Source organism: Lethenteron reissneri, chromosome 59, assembly GCF_015708825.2.
Source record: "Lethenteron reissneri isolate LAM-NWPU_2019-01 chromosome 59, ASM1570882v1, whole genome shotgun sequence".
In the NCBI taxonomy this organism is placed as follows: Eukaryota; Metazoa; Chordata; class Hyperoartia; order Petromyzontiformes; family Petromyzontidae; genus Lethenteron; species Lethenteron reissneri.
The window spans coordinates 7,857,210-7,872,996 of NC_083837.1; the positions used below are offsets into that span (position 1 = coordinate 7,857,210).

Consider the following 15,787-nt stretch of genomic DNA (forward strand, 5'->3'; position numbering starts at 1 on the left):
CCTTGGTTAACCTCCTGTCGGACGCGTTCCGCTCTGCATCCTGTTTCATTTTCATGGAGTGGTGCGTTGAGTAATCATATTACCTGTAATCGTATATTATTAGGAGGGTTAGAATAATCAGATTATCATAGCCGTTTTGACAGTCTACTGCTGGATGAGGCCATGTCGTATGGGTCAGGGTGGTTATTTTGACCGTACTTCACCACGTTGGCCAGCAGGGGCTTGTGAAGGCAGGGAGTGGAGGTGTGGGTAGCAAACAAATCCTTGCGGAACCCGAGTGCGCGTTGGAGCCGACGCGTCATTGCACACCCGGCATGACAACAACAACGCCTCTCACAAGCGCCAACACACACAACGTGGGTGAGGCTATCGGGACACTGCTGTCAAGAGTGAAGAGCAAATCCCAATCGCTCAGAGCGCAAGCGTGTACTTCAGTGTCTCCAGGTATTTTCTTGCTATCTGTATGGTTATGATTATGCTGTATGATTCAAATATGTCAGTATAATCCGAGTTAACAAATATTAATAAGCTGTAGCGAAGACCAGGGTTCTGTGTTGCATCTAGCGAGGGTTCTGAGTGTTTTACCGGATTGTTTACGGAGCTTTATGTCGCACGGCTGGAAGCAACGAGCATTGTGAACGTTAACCGAGTCAACTTCCTCACTCAACTTGGGCCCAGAGCCAGGCTGCACATGGTCGCCACTGTGAACAAACTTTATTTGCTCAACGCCAGCCTGGGCCACAACGGAGTGGAGAGGGCGATGTGGCCCTCGTGGTCCCCGCGATACCACGGTCCGTCTCCTGCGCACGAGCCGATCTCGGCGCTCCATCCTAGGGTGCGGGCACGGGCCGGTGGTTGGCATCGTCTTGGGGCTTCGTTCCCCCTCCTTTGGCAGCCACTCTGTCACCGGGATCCGTCCAATCGGCCGTCAGCGAGAGAAGTCCTTGGGAGGAGACGTTAACAGAGAGGGGAAAAAAAGGCACAGCAGCAAACGGACGACCCGAGAGGAGGCGACCCGAGAATAGAAATGGACAAGATCCGGCCCCGAGTGCTTCGGACCGTGAGAAAGCAACGTGTGGATGCGATCGAGGAGTTTTGAATCGGTGCGCAGGACAAGCGTGCAGGCGGTGCGTTGGGGGCCCCTCTTGTGGTGGCTCGCCACGGTAACGGCGCTGGAGCTGACTTTAGTCGTCATCATCAATGCCTTCCCTCGACCGCCAATCAACCGGTTATTCACCTGGGCTATTCCGCTTCGTGCTGCACGCGAATTATAAAGCTAATTTCGCAGTGAAAACTGAACGGTGACTGGTAACAATACACACACACCTGATGCCGTGGCTTGAATGACCAAATGATGCTTCAGGATCCGTGACAGCGCTGTAGCGTCACAATCAATCACAAAGCGGGTCGGTGGGATGAGTACTCTCTACCGTGACAGCCTCTCTATGTCCTGGGCAAAAGGGCCATTTCTCCAAACGTCTTCTGTGGTATACTTTTCTTCTTAAGGCCACAATGTTATTGACGAATGTGTTTTTTTTAAACACCTATTTGTTTTTTCAAAGAGTTGACTTCAGCTTGTCTCGTAATCGCCTGACACCACGTCACATGATACAGACAAAGCTCCCCCGTGTGGCCTTACGGGGGAGCTTTGGGGCAAGTGCTGTTAGCGAGCACTTCTGAAAGCCGGCACGGCACACGAGGGGGTCGGTAGTTCAGCACTACGCCTGGCCGCCTTGGTCTCCCGAGTGGCGATGTTAACAAATTACACCAGCTACACATTTGAGGCCGAGTCGACCTAGGGGTGGCCCAGGACCGGTTCAGAAAATCGTCACTGGTGTTTGTGGCCGTAAGTGGTAAACTAATTCGGGCCCCCAGGTTCATAGCACAGGGTGCAAACCGCTGCGCCACCGTTCCCCACCGCGCGCGGGCAACACAAGTTGGCAAGGGTGGGCCGCTGTCGCAAGGCTGCACGCCCGACGTCACGGCTCTCCTGCCGTGTCATGGCACGCTGCTGCTCAACACGTGCCAGTCGGGGCCCCTTTTGTATTTTAATGCCACATTCAGTGTTTCAAAGCATCACAACTGCCATAGTACTATTATTATCACGTGTTATTGGCGTTTTACGATTCGTGTTAAGGTGATGACATATCGTGGTGATTTTGACAATAAAGTTCTGCTTTTACAATGCAATGCTTTCATGTGTCCGTGGGCTTCACCGGCGGGTTCGTAAAGGCTGTCTCAGACGCGGTAGCTACCGCATCCAAGACGGATTTACACCACATGGAGGGGGCAGCACGTGCCAGAGACGCCGCGTGGGCTCGTCGCTGGGAGGGACAGCGCTCGAGACTGACGGCAACCCGAGGGAACTCGCCAGAAGGGTGCCTGGCGGAGAGACGGAACGGTGAACTTGGCTCGTGCGCAAGTGCTGGATGGGTCGTTGCACTACAATACTGCGAGCGATGGTCGAGGGCTGCCAAGGGAAGCCTTCATCCAGCAGTGGAATGACAAACTTCAAATCAATGCCATGGTCGTCGTGCTGTGAACTAACGTGCACCGGCAAGACACAGAGCCCATTCCGATGAATAATACATAACCATTTTTATTGTGAGATAGCAAAACTTTATAAATCCATTACCAACTAAGCACTACACATACACATCCCTAGAGCCACACACGTCAATACAGTCAGTATATCGGGATACACGAGTACAAAACCGCGTTTTAAATGTTAGTCGTGTGTGTTTAATAGTGTCCTTTCCAAGAGTACAAGCGGCAGACAAGATGAGCCTCTCTTTACGTTTTACTTATTCAATAGCACGACGGAATCTGATCGCTTATCAAAAATTGATTTCTTACGCCTGGACGCTCATGCACGTGCGACGCAGCTGAAGCATGTCACAGACGTGAACCCTCAGCTATGAAGATGACACCAGAAGGACATAAAGCACGCTCGCCAATCACGAGTCTACCAATGGTAACTCGACGTTCCTATGGCAGAGATGAGCACTCTTGCCTTGGCACTCGATTTACCGACTGCAAGCGACTGATGGAATGGATTTGGTCCTGACAAGGGGTCAAACTCTGGATTAAGCGGTCACGAGCCTGCTGCTTCAACAACTGAGCCGTCCTGGCAGTTCCATAACTGGGTTCTGGTCGACAAAATCGGGTTCGGTCATGGCTAGTGACATTTTTAATATTGCGTTTAAGGCCAGGACTCGCCGAGTAGAAGAACAAGCAATCGGATTGCACCCAGTTGGTCTCGCAGACAAGCAATCGGATTGCACGCAGCGAAGTCCTCTAAAAAGCAGCAATTTGATGACACCGAGCTGTAGTCTGGCGAACAAACACAGGAGGACGCGGAGAGGGAGGGAGCGGAGAGGGAGGACGCGGAGAGGGAGGGCATGGACGTTGGGCTTCTGCGGACATCGTCGCTGGTGACCCCTGTGCTCTTGACCTTTATCGTTTCGTTTCTTAGAATTACTCAACCCCCCACCCCATCCCTCTGTTTACCCTGCCTGGCCAGAACACTTACAAGTGCCGCATTGGCGCTCTGACCCAGACCCATCTGAAGAAGGGTTTCGAGCAGGACGAGGGCAAGTGGGCTCAAAGTGAGTTCATCCTTAATGCCTCTCACACACATATTTGTTTTTACAAAGGTTTAGTTCAAAGGGTCACTTGCTCACACATACAAGAGAAAGAACCTCCGTATAGCCTGAACGTACTGTTGGGACAAGTGCTGTTAGCGAGCAGCATCAATGAAGGCCGGCACACACCCAGCCAGCTTTGTCTTCCCAGTGGCGATGTTGACACACCGCAACAGGCCAAGTTCACCTAGGGGAGACCCAGGACCAGTTAAAATATTCCTCACTGATGTTGGCCGTGAGCGGGAATCGAACTCGGGTCGCCAGGTCTGTAGCGCAGAGCGCCAACAGCGACGTCAATGCTTCCAGTACAATATTAAGACGCCACTCGATACAACCGTGACAGCAGACAGAACAAGACGCTTCAGTGTGAAGCCAAGATTAAAATCAAGTTGCGTTGCTATTTGGGAACCGGCCCAGGAGAAAGCGGCCAAACCGATCCAAGGGCTGCCCGGATCGTGACGATGGTTGAAACGCGCCATTGGTGCAACGCAATGAACAACACCCATGGAGCAACTCGGAACGTGCCCAGAGCCATCGGATCTCGGAAGCTAAGCAGAGTTGAGCCCGGATTAGTACTTCGATGGGCGACCGCCGTGCACATTAGGGTGTTGGGGGTCGTGTGGCACAGCGGGGGGCCGCACGGCGGCACGCGGAGCGTCGACGCTCCCCACCTCCACCGAGCAGCAGCGCCCAGCGCGGGCAGGCATGGCAACGTGACCCTACCGGAGGTGCACGCAACGGAGACGCCCAGCATCCAGCAGTGGATCCACTCAAGGGATCCACTCAAGGGATCCACTAACCTCAGCGGTCGGCAACTAAAATAACAAGGGCATCCAAATTTTTTTCAAATTCGGTAGAAAATGCAATATATTTCAAGAGCCGCAATGCATGCAAATACAAACATACGTCAAGAAGCAGTCTGCATAGAGCCCTCGAGTGGCTCTGGATCCGCAGGTTGCCGACTCCTGCACAAACGGGATGCTCTGAAGGGATGAACGTGTACAATCAGAACTTTCCACCATGGACTTGAGGCTCGTCGTCAGCAGATAGATCCGGCATGATGCAGACACTCGTCGCAAGAACAGTTTTTGCAAGAACCATTTTCCGTACTAAGTCTAATTAATGTCTACATCTAACACGGATAGCAAATTGTCAAACGCATTATGTTATAAAGTGGGGAGGTACAACATACACACTCTCTTTGTGTGATGAAGGTTATTTAAATGTTTAAACAATATTTTGTTGGTAAAGGGGCAGATGAGTACACATAAATATTCGATTTAAACAACTCTTCCGCGAATTTAAATCTATAAAAGTTAACTCACAACCTCAAATCATAAGTTTAACTCCTGATATTGGGTTAACTCACCCCATCACCCCTCCACCATGTCTACAATTCGTACAATTTTGTCAACAAAAATTTATGTTGATCATCTGACGAAGAGAAAGGTCACGAGGACGTGTTAAAAATGCATCCATTCAACGATTCTTAGGCCCGCAACACCAGCGTCGAATCACGCGTGTAAGAACCGATTATTTAAGACCGACGCTAATTATATCACGTCACCTTCATGCTTATGGTTCAAATCAGACGGAACGTGCAACCAGACAGACGAACAAAACATTAACCTTGAATCATTCCTCCACGTCGTGACGACTCATTGAATTGCTGATTTGAAGCTTTCGTGACTGCAGGAACCCATAGTCTCTGGTTCTTTCGGTAAAGTCACCGAAAGAGCCAGAGAGTATTGAATTGCACCTCTGTAGTCCACGTTCCCCTCGCTCTGTGCAGGTTCAGTTTGTACAATTTCTGGACACATGCAGCTAACATAACCTACCCTATCCAAAATTAGCTTTTTGCAATTTGAATTCACTCAGATGCAGTTATGCGGTCGGACGTGGGACAACAATGTGTGTGTGCATTGTGTGTGTGTACTGTGTGTGTGTACTGTGTGTGTGTACTGTGTGTGTGTACTGTATGTGTGTACTGTATATGTGTACTGGGTGTGTGTACTTTGTGGGGAGCGGTCGTGCAGCGGTTAGCGCGCCCCGCGATGAACCTGGCGACCCGAGTTCGATCCCCGCGCACGTCCAACACCAGTGATGAGTATCTGAACCGGTCCAGGGTCTCCCCTAGGTCGACAGAGCCTCAAATGAGTACAGAGTGCAGTGTGTAAACATTGGCAATCGGGAGACAAAGTTTGGTCGTGGTGCTGATCACACACCCCCTCGTGTGCTGTTCCGGCCTTATTAGGGAGATATCTGTCTTTGTCTGTGGACTGTGTGTGTGGACTGGGTGTGCACTGTGTGTGTATTGTGTGTGTGTGTGTAATGTGTGTGTGTAATGTGTGTGTGTGTAATGTGTGTGTGTGTAATGCGTGTGTGTAATGCGTGTGTGTATATTGTGTGGTGTGTAATGTGTGTGTGTGTATTGTGTGGTGTGTAATGTGTGTATTGTGTGTGTGTGTAGTGTGTGTGTGTAGTGTGTGTGTGTATTGTGTGTGTGTAGTGTGTGTGTGTAGTGTGTGTGTGTGCGCTGTGTGTGTATTGTGTGTGTGTGTATTGTGTGTGTGTGTAATGTGTGTGTGTGTAATGTGTGTGTGTAATGTGTGTGTGTACTGCGTGCACTTTATGAGCTACTCGGCAGGCAGCTGTCTCCTCGTGTCTTTTTTCGGAACGCATCTCCTACGACGACTCCTGCTACCGTGTAGAGCGAGCGGACGGCTGTGTTAAAGTGTGGAGCTCCATTACAATGGCTAAAGGGCACTTGTCTACACGGCCGCCCGGACCACATGTTCACCGTGCATGGGCCACCGACCGTCAACAAACGCAAATAAGGCCAAGCCGCTATAATCTGATACTCTGCTTAACGCGGTCAATGCATTTATCACGCAGCCAAGAGAAGCGCACAACTCCGTGGCCCCTCGCACACATGGGGGTGGCGGGATGCGGCTTAAAATCCTGTTACCCGACACAGAACGAGTGGCGATACAGCACAAGGGGTGAATACGAGAATGTTCAAAGGACATTCATTTTCAAGAATTGCCAATATATACAGCAAAATAGAAACTCGGCCACAGGCGTTTCAAATTAAATCTTGGCTTTTTTTGCTTGTCAAATAGATTGGGATAATACACAAGGACTGGCGGTGGCGCAAGGAGGCAGCGGAGGGACTGTCCGGTATCGCACGTCAGAACACGTCACTCTGCAGGACAGGCCAAAAGTCAACACGGTGGGAGTACAATGTGCCAAACCTTTCAATTAGGGGGCACCTGTCTGGGCTGCTCGAGAGCCGTCATCGCCAGTGCCATAAGCTACAGCCCTCATCCTCACAACGCTGCTCGTTGATTGCTAAAATACAGGCAGTCCCCAGGTTTCAGAAGATCCGACATACGTAAATCTGACCTTACGGAAATGCTCCTATAAATCATGCACAAAGTTCCGCGTATTGAACCTTTTTTTACAAGTCAGGTAAGCGCAAGTAGTGCAGCGTGGTGAGGTTGAATACCTTGGAGTGAGGCGTAAGACGGGCAGCCTTATGCCTCGCTCTAGCTCCATTAGGATTAGGTAAATGGAATTTATCTTGATATTGGAGGAAAATTGTTCAGTTTCCGACATGTAAAATTCGGGTTACGGATCGTTTTTGGGAACATAACCCATCCGTAACCCGGTGACTGTCTCTACTATTCTTACGGTCAAGCTGGAAATGGAAGCACACGCAGAACAAGGGGAAACGTTTCTTACAATCCCCTCCCCACCCCTCCCCGACTACATACAGCACAGTCTGTGTTGATCAGCTGGTTGTAGGTGGTGGAGTAAAATGTGGGAAAATCCCACCTCTTCCAAAAACGTCTGGGCAGCATGAAGGTGTAGGCCAAAATTACCAGCTTAGCATGTAGCCTTCCGTGACCAATATTATACATAAAGGTGTTTTTGGGTTAGATCGTGTAAATATTATTGTGTCGTCATTATGAGCAAAAAAATGACACTTCTAGAGGGGCCTCTCTCCAGCGCTTGCCCCAGTGGAGGCCCTTCCGCGGCGTGACTAGGGCAATGCAGCGCTGCGCATTTACCTCACTTTAAAACGCACAAGTAGAGTGCGAGGAGGCGGTGGAGGAGGAGGGGGGAGGAGGAGGAGGGGGGTGGAGGAGGAAGCACATTCCGTGGGCGCCGCTCGTCGCACGCAACGGCGCTGTTTAAACACGCGCTTGGTCAACCAACTGCACGTCCCTCGTGTGGCTTTTTTCTATATAAAGGCCAAGCGGAGGAATCCGGGTTCATGAGATCCACACGTGGTATTTGTTAAAACATCCCCGTTCATATTTGATGCGTACAAAACAGCAGGGGGGGGGGGGGGGGGGGAGTGCAACGACGGATCACGCTGCGCCACGGCATTTCCACTCCTCGTCAATCCACGGTGCATCGCATTTGGACACGAAAATAAGCTAGCTCTGCCAAGGCTTTGACCAAAAAGCAAACGACAGCGAACCCCTCAGCCCAGCCTGCTAATGCAAAGCCACACATGTGCCCGCATTCCGCTCAGCATCAATGTCCAAGGGGGGAAAACCCAAACTCTTATTTGGTAACAGTTAAAAGGCTTTCCGCAAACAGCATTACCGTATTCTCCAGATTATATGATGCTCACGAAAAGTAAGACGCGATCCTAAACTTGTGGCCGGTGTCAATGTTACACAAATGTGGTCACACAAACACAGACAACGACATCGAATCGATTACAAACACAGGAAACAACTATTGCGTCTTACAATCCGGAGAGTACAGACATTCTAACTTGACGTGCACTCCGCATGTGCACTCTCACACACTACCCAGCATCATTGTCCGCTGCATACATCAAAACCCACTCACATTGCACACCCACATCTGTGAAACGCTTCCCCCAATACAGTTCTAAGAAAAGGAAATAAATTACTAATGCCAATTTTACGTTTGGTCTGGTGGTAAGGCGTTTGCTGGAGACGAGATTAAGGCACATTGACAGGGCACTGCATAAAATGCCATCGAGTCCTCGTCCCATTCTAGACCACATCCAACAGTGAGGCATCATCTGTATAATTATTATCAAGCCCACTCACGAAAAACGCAATGCTAACGTTCTATGCGAGTGACACAAGGCACAGCCGGACACAGTGACCGGACGCTTTCAAATCTGCATGAATGGCGCGTAGAACGAATGCGCCCTCAACTCGGAGAAGCCTCGATTAAAGGGAAGATGCAACCCAAACATTGCACGGCTCTTACTGCGGAGCTGCATGCATAAGTTGTGTGAGTCAGGCAGTCTGAGACCAGAGTTTTAAGTTTGCGAATGAAAACAAAAGAAAAAGTATCCCAACTGCCACCATCGGCAGTGTAGCTGCCGTACATGCAGGGCATTGTGGGGGAGCCGGAACTATGGAGACATCGTGTGCAGTGCATTGTGGGAGCCGGCATGACAGCTACAGTTCACAGTGCATTGTGGGAGCCAGCCAATGAATGTTTGAATGTAAATGGCTGCCTTTGGTCCGGGAGACGAGATGGGTTATGGGTTTAAGTTCTGACGTCCTATTCACCGCAGACGGGCAGCATTTCCCTCTGCCGTAGACAAGCAAACGAGGAAACTGCGCGTTTGTGTTGCATCTCCCTTCAGCCTACGTCCACATAAGTGTGGTGAGGTGACCCGGGTTGGACTCCCTACCTCTCGAAGAATGTTCAAGGCGGTGATAATGAAACACAAAAGGCTTGGCTAGTGTGTGTTAAGTGTGAATGACAGTGTCAGCATCTCCAATCCTGTGCGGAGTCTCACACTCAAGACTCCGCGCACAGGCAGGTAAGCAGCCTACTTTCTGCATTGCTTTTTCAAGGCACCTCTTTTTTCCCTGCGTGTGGATTCCCCACGCACGATTGCGGGCCAACCGCCGCACCCGCTAACAGTGCATCATCACCGACTCGCCCGGGAGAGAGTGCACGCGCCTGTACAGCACTCACCGTTTACAAAACTATATCCCAATACAGCAAACAGGCAGAAGAGATTCAAGCGGCGAAGTTACAAAAGGGGACCTTGAGGGACACCTCCAAGGAGCCATTCTCGATCAGGAAGACCTTGGGGAGGTCCTCGAGGTCTCTATATTTGGAGTTTGTGTGTCTCTCTCCCCGTGGTCACGTGGATTTTTCTCTGGGTCCTCCAGTATTTCCCTCCACATTTAGAATCAACAGGGGTTTAGAGTATTTGGCTGTTATACATTTCCATGTCATGGTAAGCCACTTCGTTGAGCTAGCATTTGTTGCCAGGTTACTTCTGAAAAAGAGCTGCATAGGTCAGTGGGCCTTACCTGGTAAAATAAAAAGTTAGTTTAGTTTATAACCGCATCTATGACAGGATGGGTAAGGAAGAGGCTCTTCTTCTTCTCCATAGCAGACAGAAGCTCTTTAGCTATGACCACTCGGATAGGAAGGGCCCTCGCCGCTCTAAACGTCACCCATTACATATTCGTCCCAAAAGCGTTATAAAGAAAAAGAAGCATTCAATAAAAAAAGGGAAAAATCAAGCTGCGGAGTAAAGGTCAGCAGCCCCTTGACTTGCAGTCTAGAGGCTGCTGGTTCGATTCCACACCTCCCGGCACGACGGTTGCAACCACAGGCAAGAACCGCCAGAGAGAGGTAACGAGCCGTATTTCCCATTTACCTCCCTCTCACCGGCTCCCTCTCTCTCTACTGCACTCTCGTTCCGCCCCCCGAGCCTCCGCCGCCCCCCCCACCTCGGTCTCCAGCTCCGCGTCTCAGTTGCTGGCGAGCGAGTGGTGGATGGGCGGCTGGAAGCAGCGCACGTGCTCAATGGGCATGGCCTCGGCGTCGGCCGCCTTCAGGTACTTGCCGAGCGTGGCGAAGATCTCGTTGTTGAGGCTCTGGTACTTGCGGATCCGCTCCACCATCCGCTTCAGCGGCTGCAATGACAGAGTGACCGCACGCGCATTTGGCATTGCACAAATCGGGAGGGGGGGGGGGCGGTCGCCACAAATAAACTTCACGTCAAATATAAAAAGAATCGAATTATCGGATTTTGAGACGATGGCCGACGGTCGAGTATCCCGCCTCCCGACAGAGCGGCAGCCGCCGAAGGGAACGCGGCAGAGAGAGATGGCAAAGTCTTGAGGAAGCCTTCGTCCAGCAGTTGAATGAGCATGGCTGATGATGAAGATGATTCTCAGAACCAAAATCTGAATATTTTTTTATACTGGAGGAGGAATCCGATGAGCTACAAAGCTCATTTACACAGATGCCCAGTAGGGGGCACGGGGTCAGAACGTCCACAACAACAAAAAGTGCACAAACACGATAGCAGTGCAAAGTACAAGAAAGGTGTACATCACCCAAACACGTACAAATAAAACTAAACCAGTCCCATCCTACCAGGCAAAACCCACCGAGGTATTAACTCATTTTTCAGAAGTGGCCTGGCTATTACAAGTGATAGCTCAACAAAGTGGCTCATCATTGGACATTTACAGCACCAAAATAATCTAAATAATCTCAATGCACGCTTCATTTATCTATGTGTTCGATTGTTATAATGTGTCATTATTTGTGCAGAAAATGTTATCGTTTTAATGAATGTAAATATTAACAATTGCAATGTTTAAGATAAACACAAAGTTCTGTTGCAATAATTTTTACGTGACCATGCGGTTTAATTGTAATAATTAAATCAGAATCAGACTTGATGCCGCAGGAGGAATCCGATGAGATATGAAGCTATTTTTCACAGATGTCCAGTAGGGGCGGGTGAGACATTTACAACAACAACACAAAAAAAATAGGAATGGAAAAATTCAATAAATAAACATTTACAAATTGCAAAAGAACAAACACTCTATTTTGTCAACACTAAAAGCAAGCTTTAGCAAGGCAACAAAGCAACAACAGTTCCATACCACACCAAAACAACAACAGTCCCAGATCACACAAGACAACAGCAACAACAGTCCCAGACAACACCAAGACAACAACAATAATCCCAAACCACACCAGGACAACAACAACACAGTCCCTCAATAACTTTGCACAATATAATAGAAATATTGCTACACAGGTAAGGGTGAAAGCCACAATTTGCAAATGAATTAAGCACAAGTAAAACCACTAACGATGGCAGGGAAAGCGCGCCAGTGACGCCATGGTTCCTGGGACCCTGAGCAGAGCCGGCTGCGAGCCTCCGACCTGGGGCTCGCAAGGCTTCGCCGACTCACCACGTTCTTGATGACGTCATCCTTGCCGTCGTGCCTCTGCACCTTGAGCAGGTGGTAGCAGAAGTCCAGCATGTCGAACTGCCTCTGCTGGCCCAGCAGCATGATGATGGAACAGCCGGCCCAGTGAAGGCCATCCCCAAAGCACTGCCTGTGAACAACAAAGGTTTACGCACAAGATACACAACCGGATACAAAGACAAAGATCCTCCAGTATAGCCTTAACAGACTGTTGGGGCAAGTGCTGTTAGCGAGCGCCTATGAAGGCCGGCACGGAACACGAGGGGGTGCGTGGCCAGCACCATGCCCAACCGCCTTTGTCTCCCCAGTGACAATGTTTACACACCGCACAAGGTACTCATTTGAGGCTGAGTCGACCTAGGGGAGGCCCAGGACCGGTTAAAATAATCGTCACTGGTGTTGGCCAGGTTCGTAGCGCAGCACGCTAATCGCTACACTACCGCTCCCTACCACAACAACCAGATACACAACCGGACACACAGCCGGACACACAGCCGGATACACAGATACACAATCAGATACACAACCGGATACAAGCAGAGATGCAAGAGACAGATCCCCTGTATAGACTTTTAAAGCTGCCGGGTCAATTGCGAGCATCTATGAAAGCCGGCACGGTGCAATAGAACACCGACGGCAGCTTGGCCAGCACCATGCCTGGCCACTTTTGTCTCCCCAAGGGTACACACGTACAATACATTTAAAATACAGATACACAAGCACAGGTACAAATACAGATTCCCGTATCGACAAGCACCGTCAAAGAGCAACTATTGTGGCTGGCACGGCGCACAAGGGAGTCATTGAGTGAGAAGGTGATAAGATCAACACGCAGATCCGAGTAAGGCGATAGGTCCAACACGCAGATCAACGAGTGTACAACGGGTTAAGCGTCTGGGTTGACGTTATTCAAAACACCGCCGCCACCACCACCGTGGACGTAAACGGCAAGCGGCAGAACTCACTCGGTGGTGAACTCGTTGGTGCCCACGGGGATGCAGTAGACAAACTGCATGGCGCTCCACAGGCGGTGGAGCTGGCAGCAGTCGTCCACGTGCATCACGCCGTTGGTGGGGGGCGGCCCCCGCCACACAGGGTCGTCCAGGTAGGCGCGTACGCGCGACAGGATCACCTCGAACATGGAGAGGCCACAGCAGAGCCGCTCCTTTGTCAGCAGGTCGCCCTCGCGTGCAATCGCTATTTGCTGTGGCGAGACACACGCACAAGGATCATCCGTGTAGTTTCTAACAGACCGTCGGAGCGAGTGCTGTTAGCGAGTGCTTATGAAGGCTGGCACGGCACACGAGAGAGTGGTGGGTGGCCAGCACCACGCCCGGCTGAACAGCAACGATTGCACACCCCACCAGGTATCCATTTGAGGCCGAGTCGATGCGCAGGCACACATTAAATGAGAAGGCACGTGAGGTCATGAAGATTACTGAGCGTGCGGTGTCACTCCACTGTGGCAATGAGCAAGGCTCCACTCCTGCGACCTGTGCAAGCGCCCGCTCTTAAATATTTACGGGCCAAGCGGTTCAAAAGTTCGATGGAGCCGAGTTGGCATCGCCAGGTCCTGGATTCGAACACAGGCACGGCGAGCCAGGGCCTCCACCGGGCGTTCACGCGTCGCAAGCCGGTCTCACCCTGCCCTCCAATGACAAACACCGATGTTGCTAGTTCTTAAAGAGGTCCAAACACAGGGGCAGCAGAGACGGGGCAGCCTCCCATCAGTAGACCGGCCGATTCGCCAGCCACTGGGGACGACAGCTGGCACTGCGGAGTCACCTGAGGGGTCCCTAGCCTCTCGATGAGCGGCACGAGGTGCAGGGGCTGGTACTTGCTCTCCAGCGCTTCATCTTCGCCTCCAGCTTCTCCCCCTCTGTGCACGCAAACCACAACGATCAACGAGTCTCAGATAAAAACATAAAATCCGTTTTTTTCTATAAAGTAATCTGACGGCGTAAAATTATTACGTAATAATAAAATTATCATTTAACACTTGAACATGTGGCACATTACGTAAAAATGTAACGTGTCTTCATTCTAAAAACGCTGCATCACCCGCAACGGCACAATGCCATGGTTGGTGGAGAGCGGGTGTGGCATTGGGAAGGCGATTTCACATCCTGTGACATCATTTTTTTTTGTCAAAATGGAACTGTTTTAAGTTTGTTCTGAAATTCTGCACTTCGGCCCAATTAAAAAAGAAAATTCAGCTTCATTGCTGGATTTTGGAGAGAGAAAAAAATAAATCGGCCCAATTTGCTAAATTAGATAAATTTGGAAGCCACACGACAACATCACACGCTACTGGCAGACTCCGGCCCACTTGCTGGCTGCTGCTGCAGCTGCGTTCAGCTTGTGAGCGACAGCTGCCGGCAGGGCCACCTGCTGCCGGATGCCCGCGAAATGTGCCGCAAAGGACTTGTGAGGTACAATAATTATAATTGACATTTATAAGGCGCAATTCATCCAATGATCTCAGTGTGCCATTCATGAATTTAGGAAATATAAATAGTGCAGAGTCCACTGGTCATACATGGGAAGTGTAGGCTAGGCCACATTGTTTCGGTCTTTAGAGAAAAACCGAAATAAGGTGGGTGACCTCGCCTGCGTTACCACAGGTGGCAGGGCGTTACATAGTCTTGGCGCACCTCCGATTAGCACGGTTGGCTATACGATGCGAAAGAAGTTCCACATACATAATCCGTACATTGCGTGGTGGTACTGATGGGGAGCATGAAAGGCGAAACGGTCGCAGTGGTGCAGCCTCACCTTTTACGTGGACGCGGGGCAGAATGTTCTGGAAGGGCGCGGCATGCAGGAGATCACACACCTCCTCTTGTGACTACAGGGGGGGAAAGCCACCGGCACTTTGTTTTAGTAGCGATGCGCGCGCAGCCCACATAAGCCTCGGTCGTGCTCGACACACGAGAGGCTGCGTGAGCAGAGTATACTACTTGTGGGCACATGTGGAGGAGGGGATGGAGAGTCTACTCTCGGTTAACAGAGCGACAGTGATACACGAGCCATCCAAGCGTCCGTCCCCCTTGTCTACTGGGTACTAAACGAATCAGGTGTCCTTATACTCTATTAATCGCCCGTTGAAACCCGAGACCCTCTCACTACATTAATAAAGCACTTAACACCATCACTTTCCCGCTCAGGTGTCTTATGATGAACCAGGTGTATTAGAGGTAAAGGCGAGTGTCCCGAGTCTCATTTGCAGCACGGCAGCAGTGGTGACAGCAATGACAGCGGCAGGTATAAGGGGACACGTGAACATGAAGGAACATCATCAAACAACGACGAAGGTGGAGTGGAGCGAGCGGTGTGCAGCTTACTAGACTCTGCTCAATGAGGAGGCAGAAGAGGATGGCGTTGCCGACTTCGCGCAGGCTCTGGAAGACGTCGGTCTTGAGCTCGGCGTATTCCACGATATCCTTGAGCTGGTGGTGGAAGAACTCCAGGATTCCTGTGCCACCAAACAACGGGGTCACAACCAGGAGTGTATTTCCCAATCAGTAATGGACGTTGAGCTAAGAAGCGTTCCACAATTACAGATGAAAAAGAACTTAATAACCACAATTATGTTGAAAAAATAAATTCAAGATAAAATTTCGTGATTTTAATTGGGTGATTTTAAGATAATCGTCACTGTTGTTAGCCGTGAGCGGAAATCAAACTCGTCTGGCCGGGTTCATAATGCCGCGCGCTAAGCCCTGCCCTATCGCTCCCCACACAACAGCGACACACAAGCGTACACATACACACACGTGTGCATGGCAATATAAACATGGTACAAGTGACGTCACGTGGCCCCCACGAATTGTATTCAGCGGCCCTAGCCACAGCCGAATATCCCCAGGCACAGGGGACGAG

At 50.5% G+C, this 15,787-nt stretch overlaps 1 pseudogene; it reads right to left on the reverse strand.

Annotated features, from left to right (window-relative positions):
* Positions 1 to 2,583: 2,583 nt before the first annotated feature.
* LOC133357740 (cytoplasmic FMR1-interacting protein 2-like) overlaps positions 2,584 to 15,787 on the reverse strand; it is a 22,888-nt pseudogene continuing 9,684 nt past the window's right edge.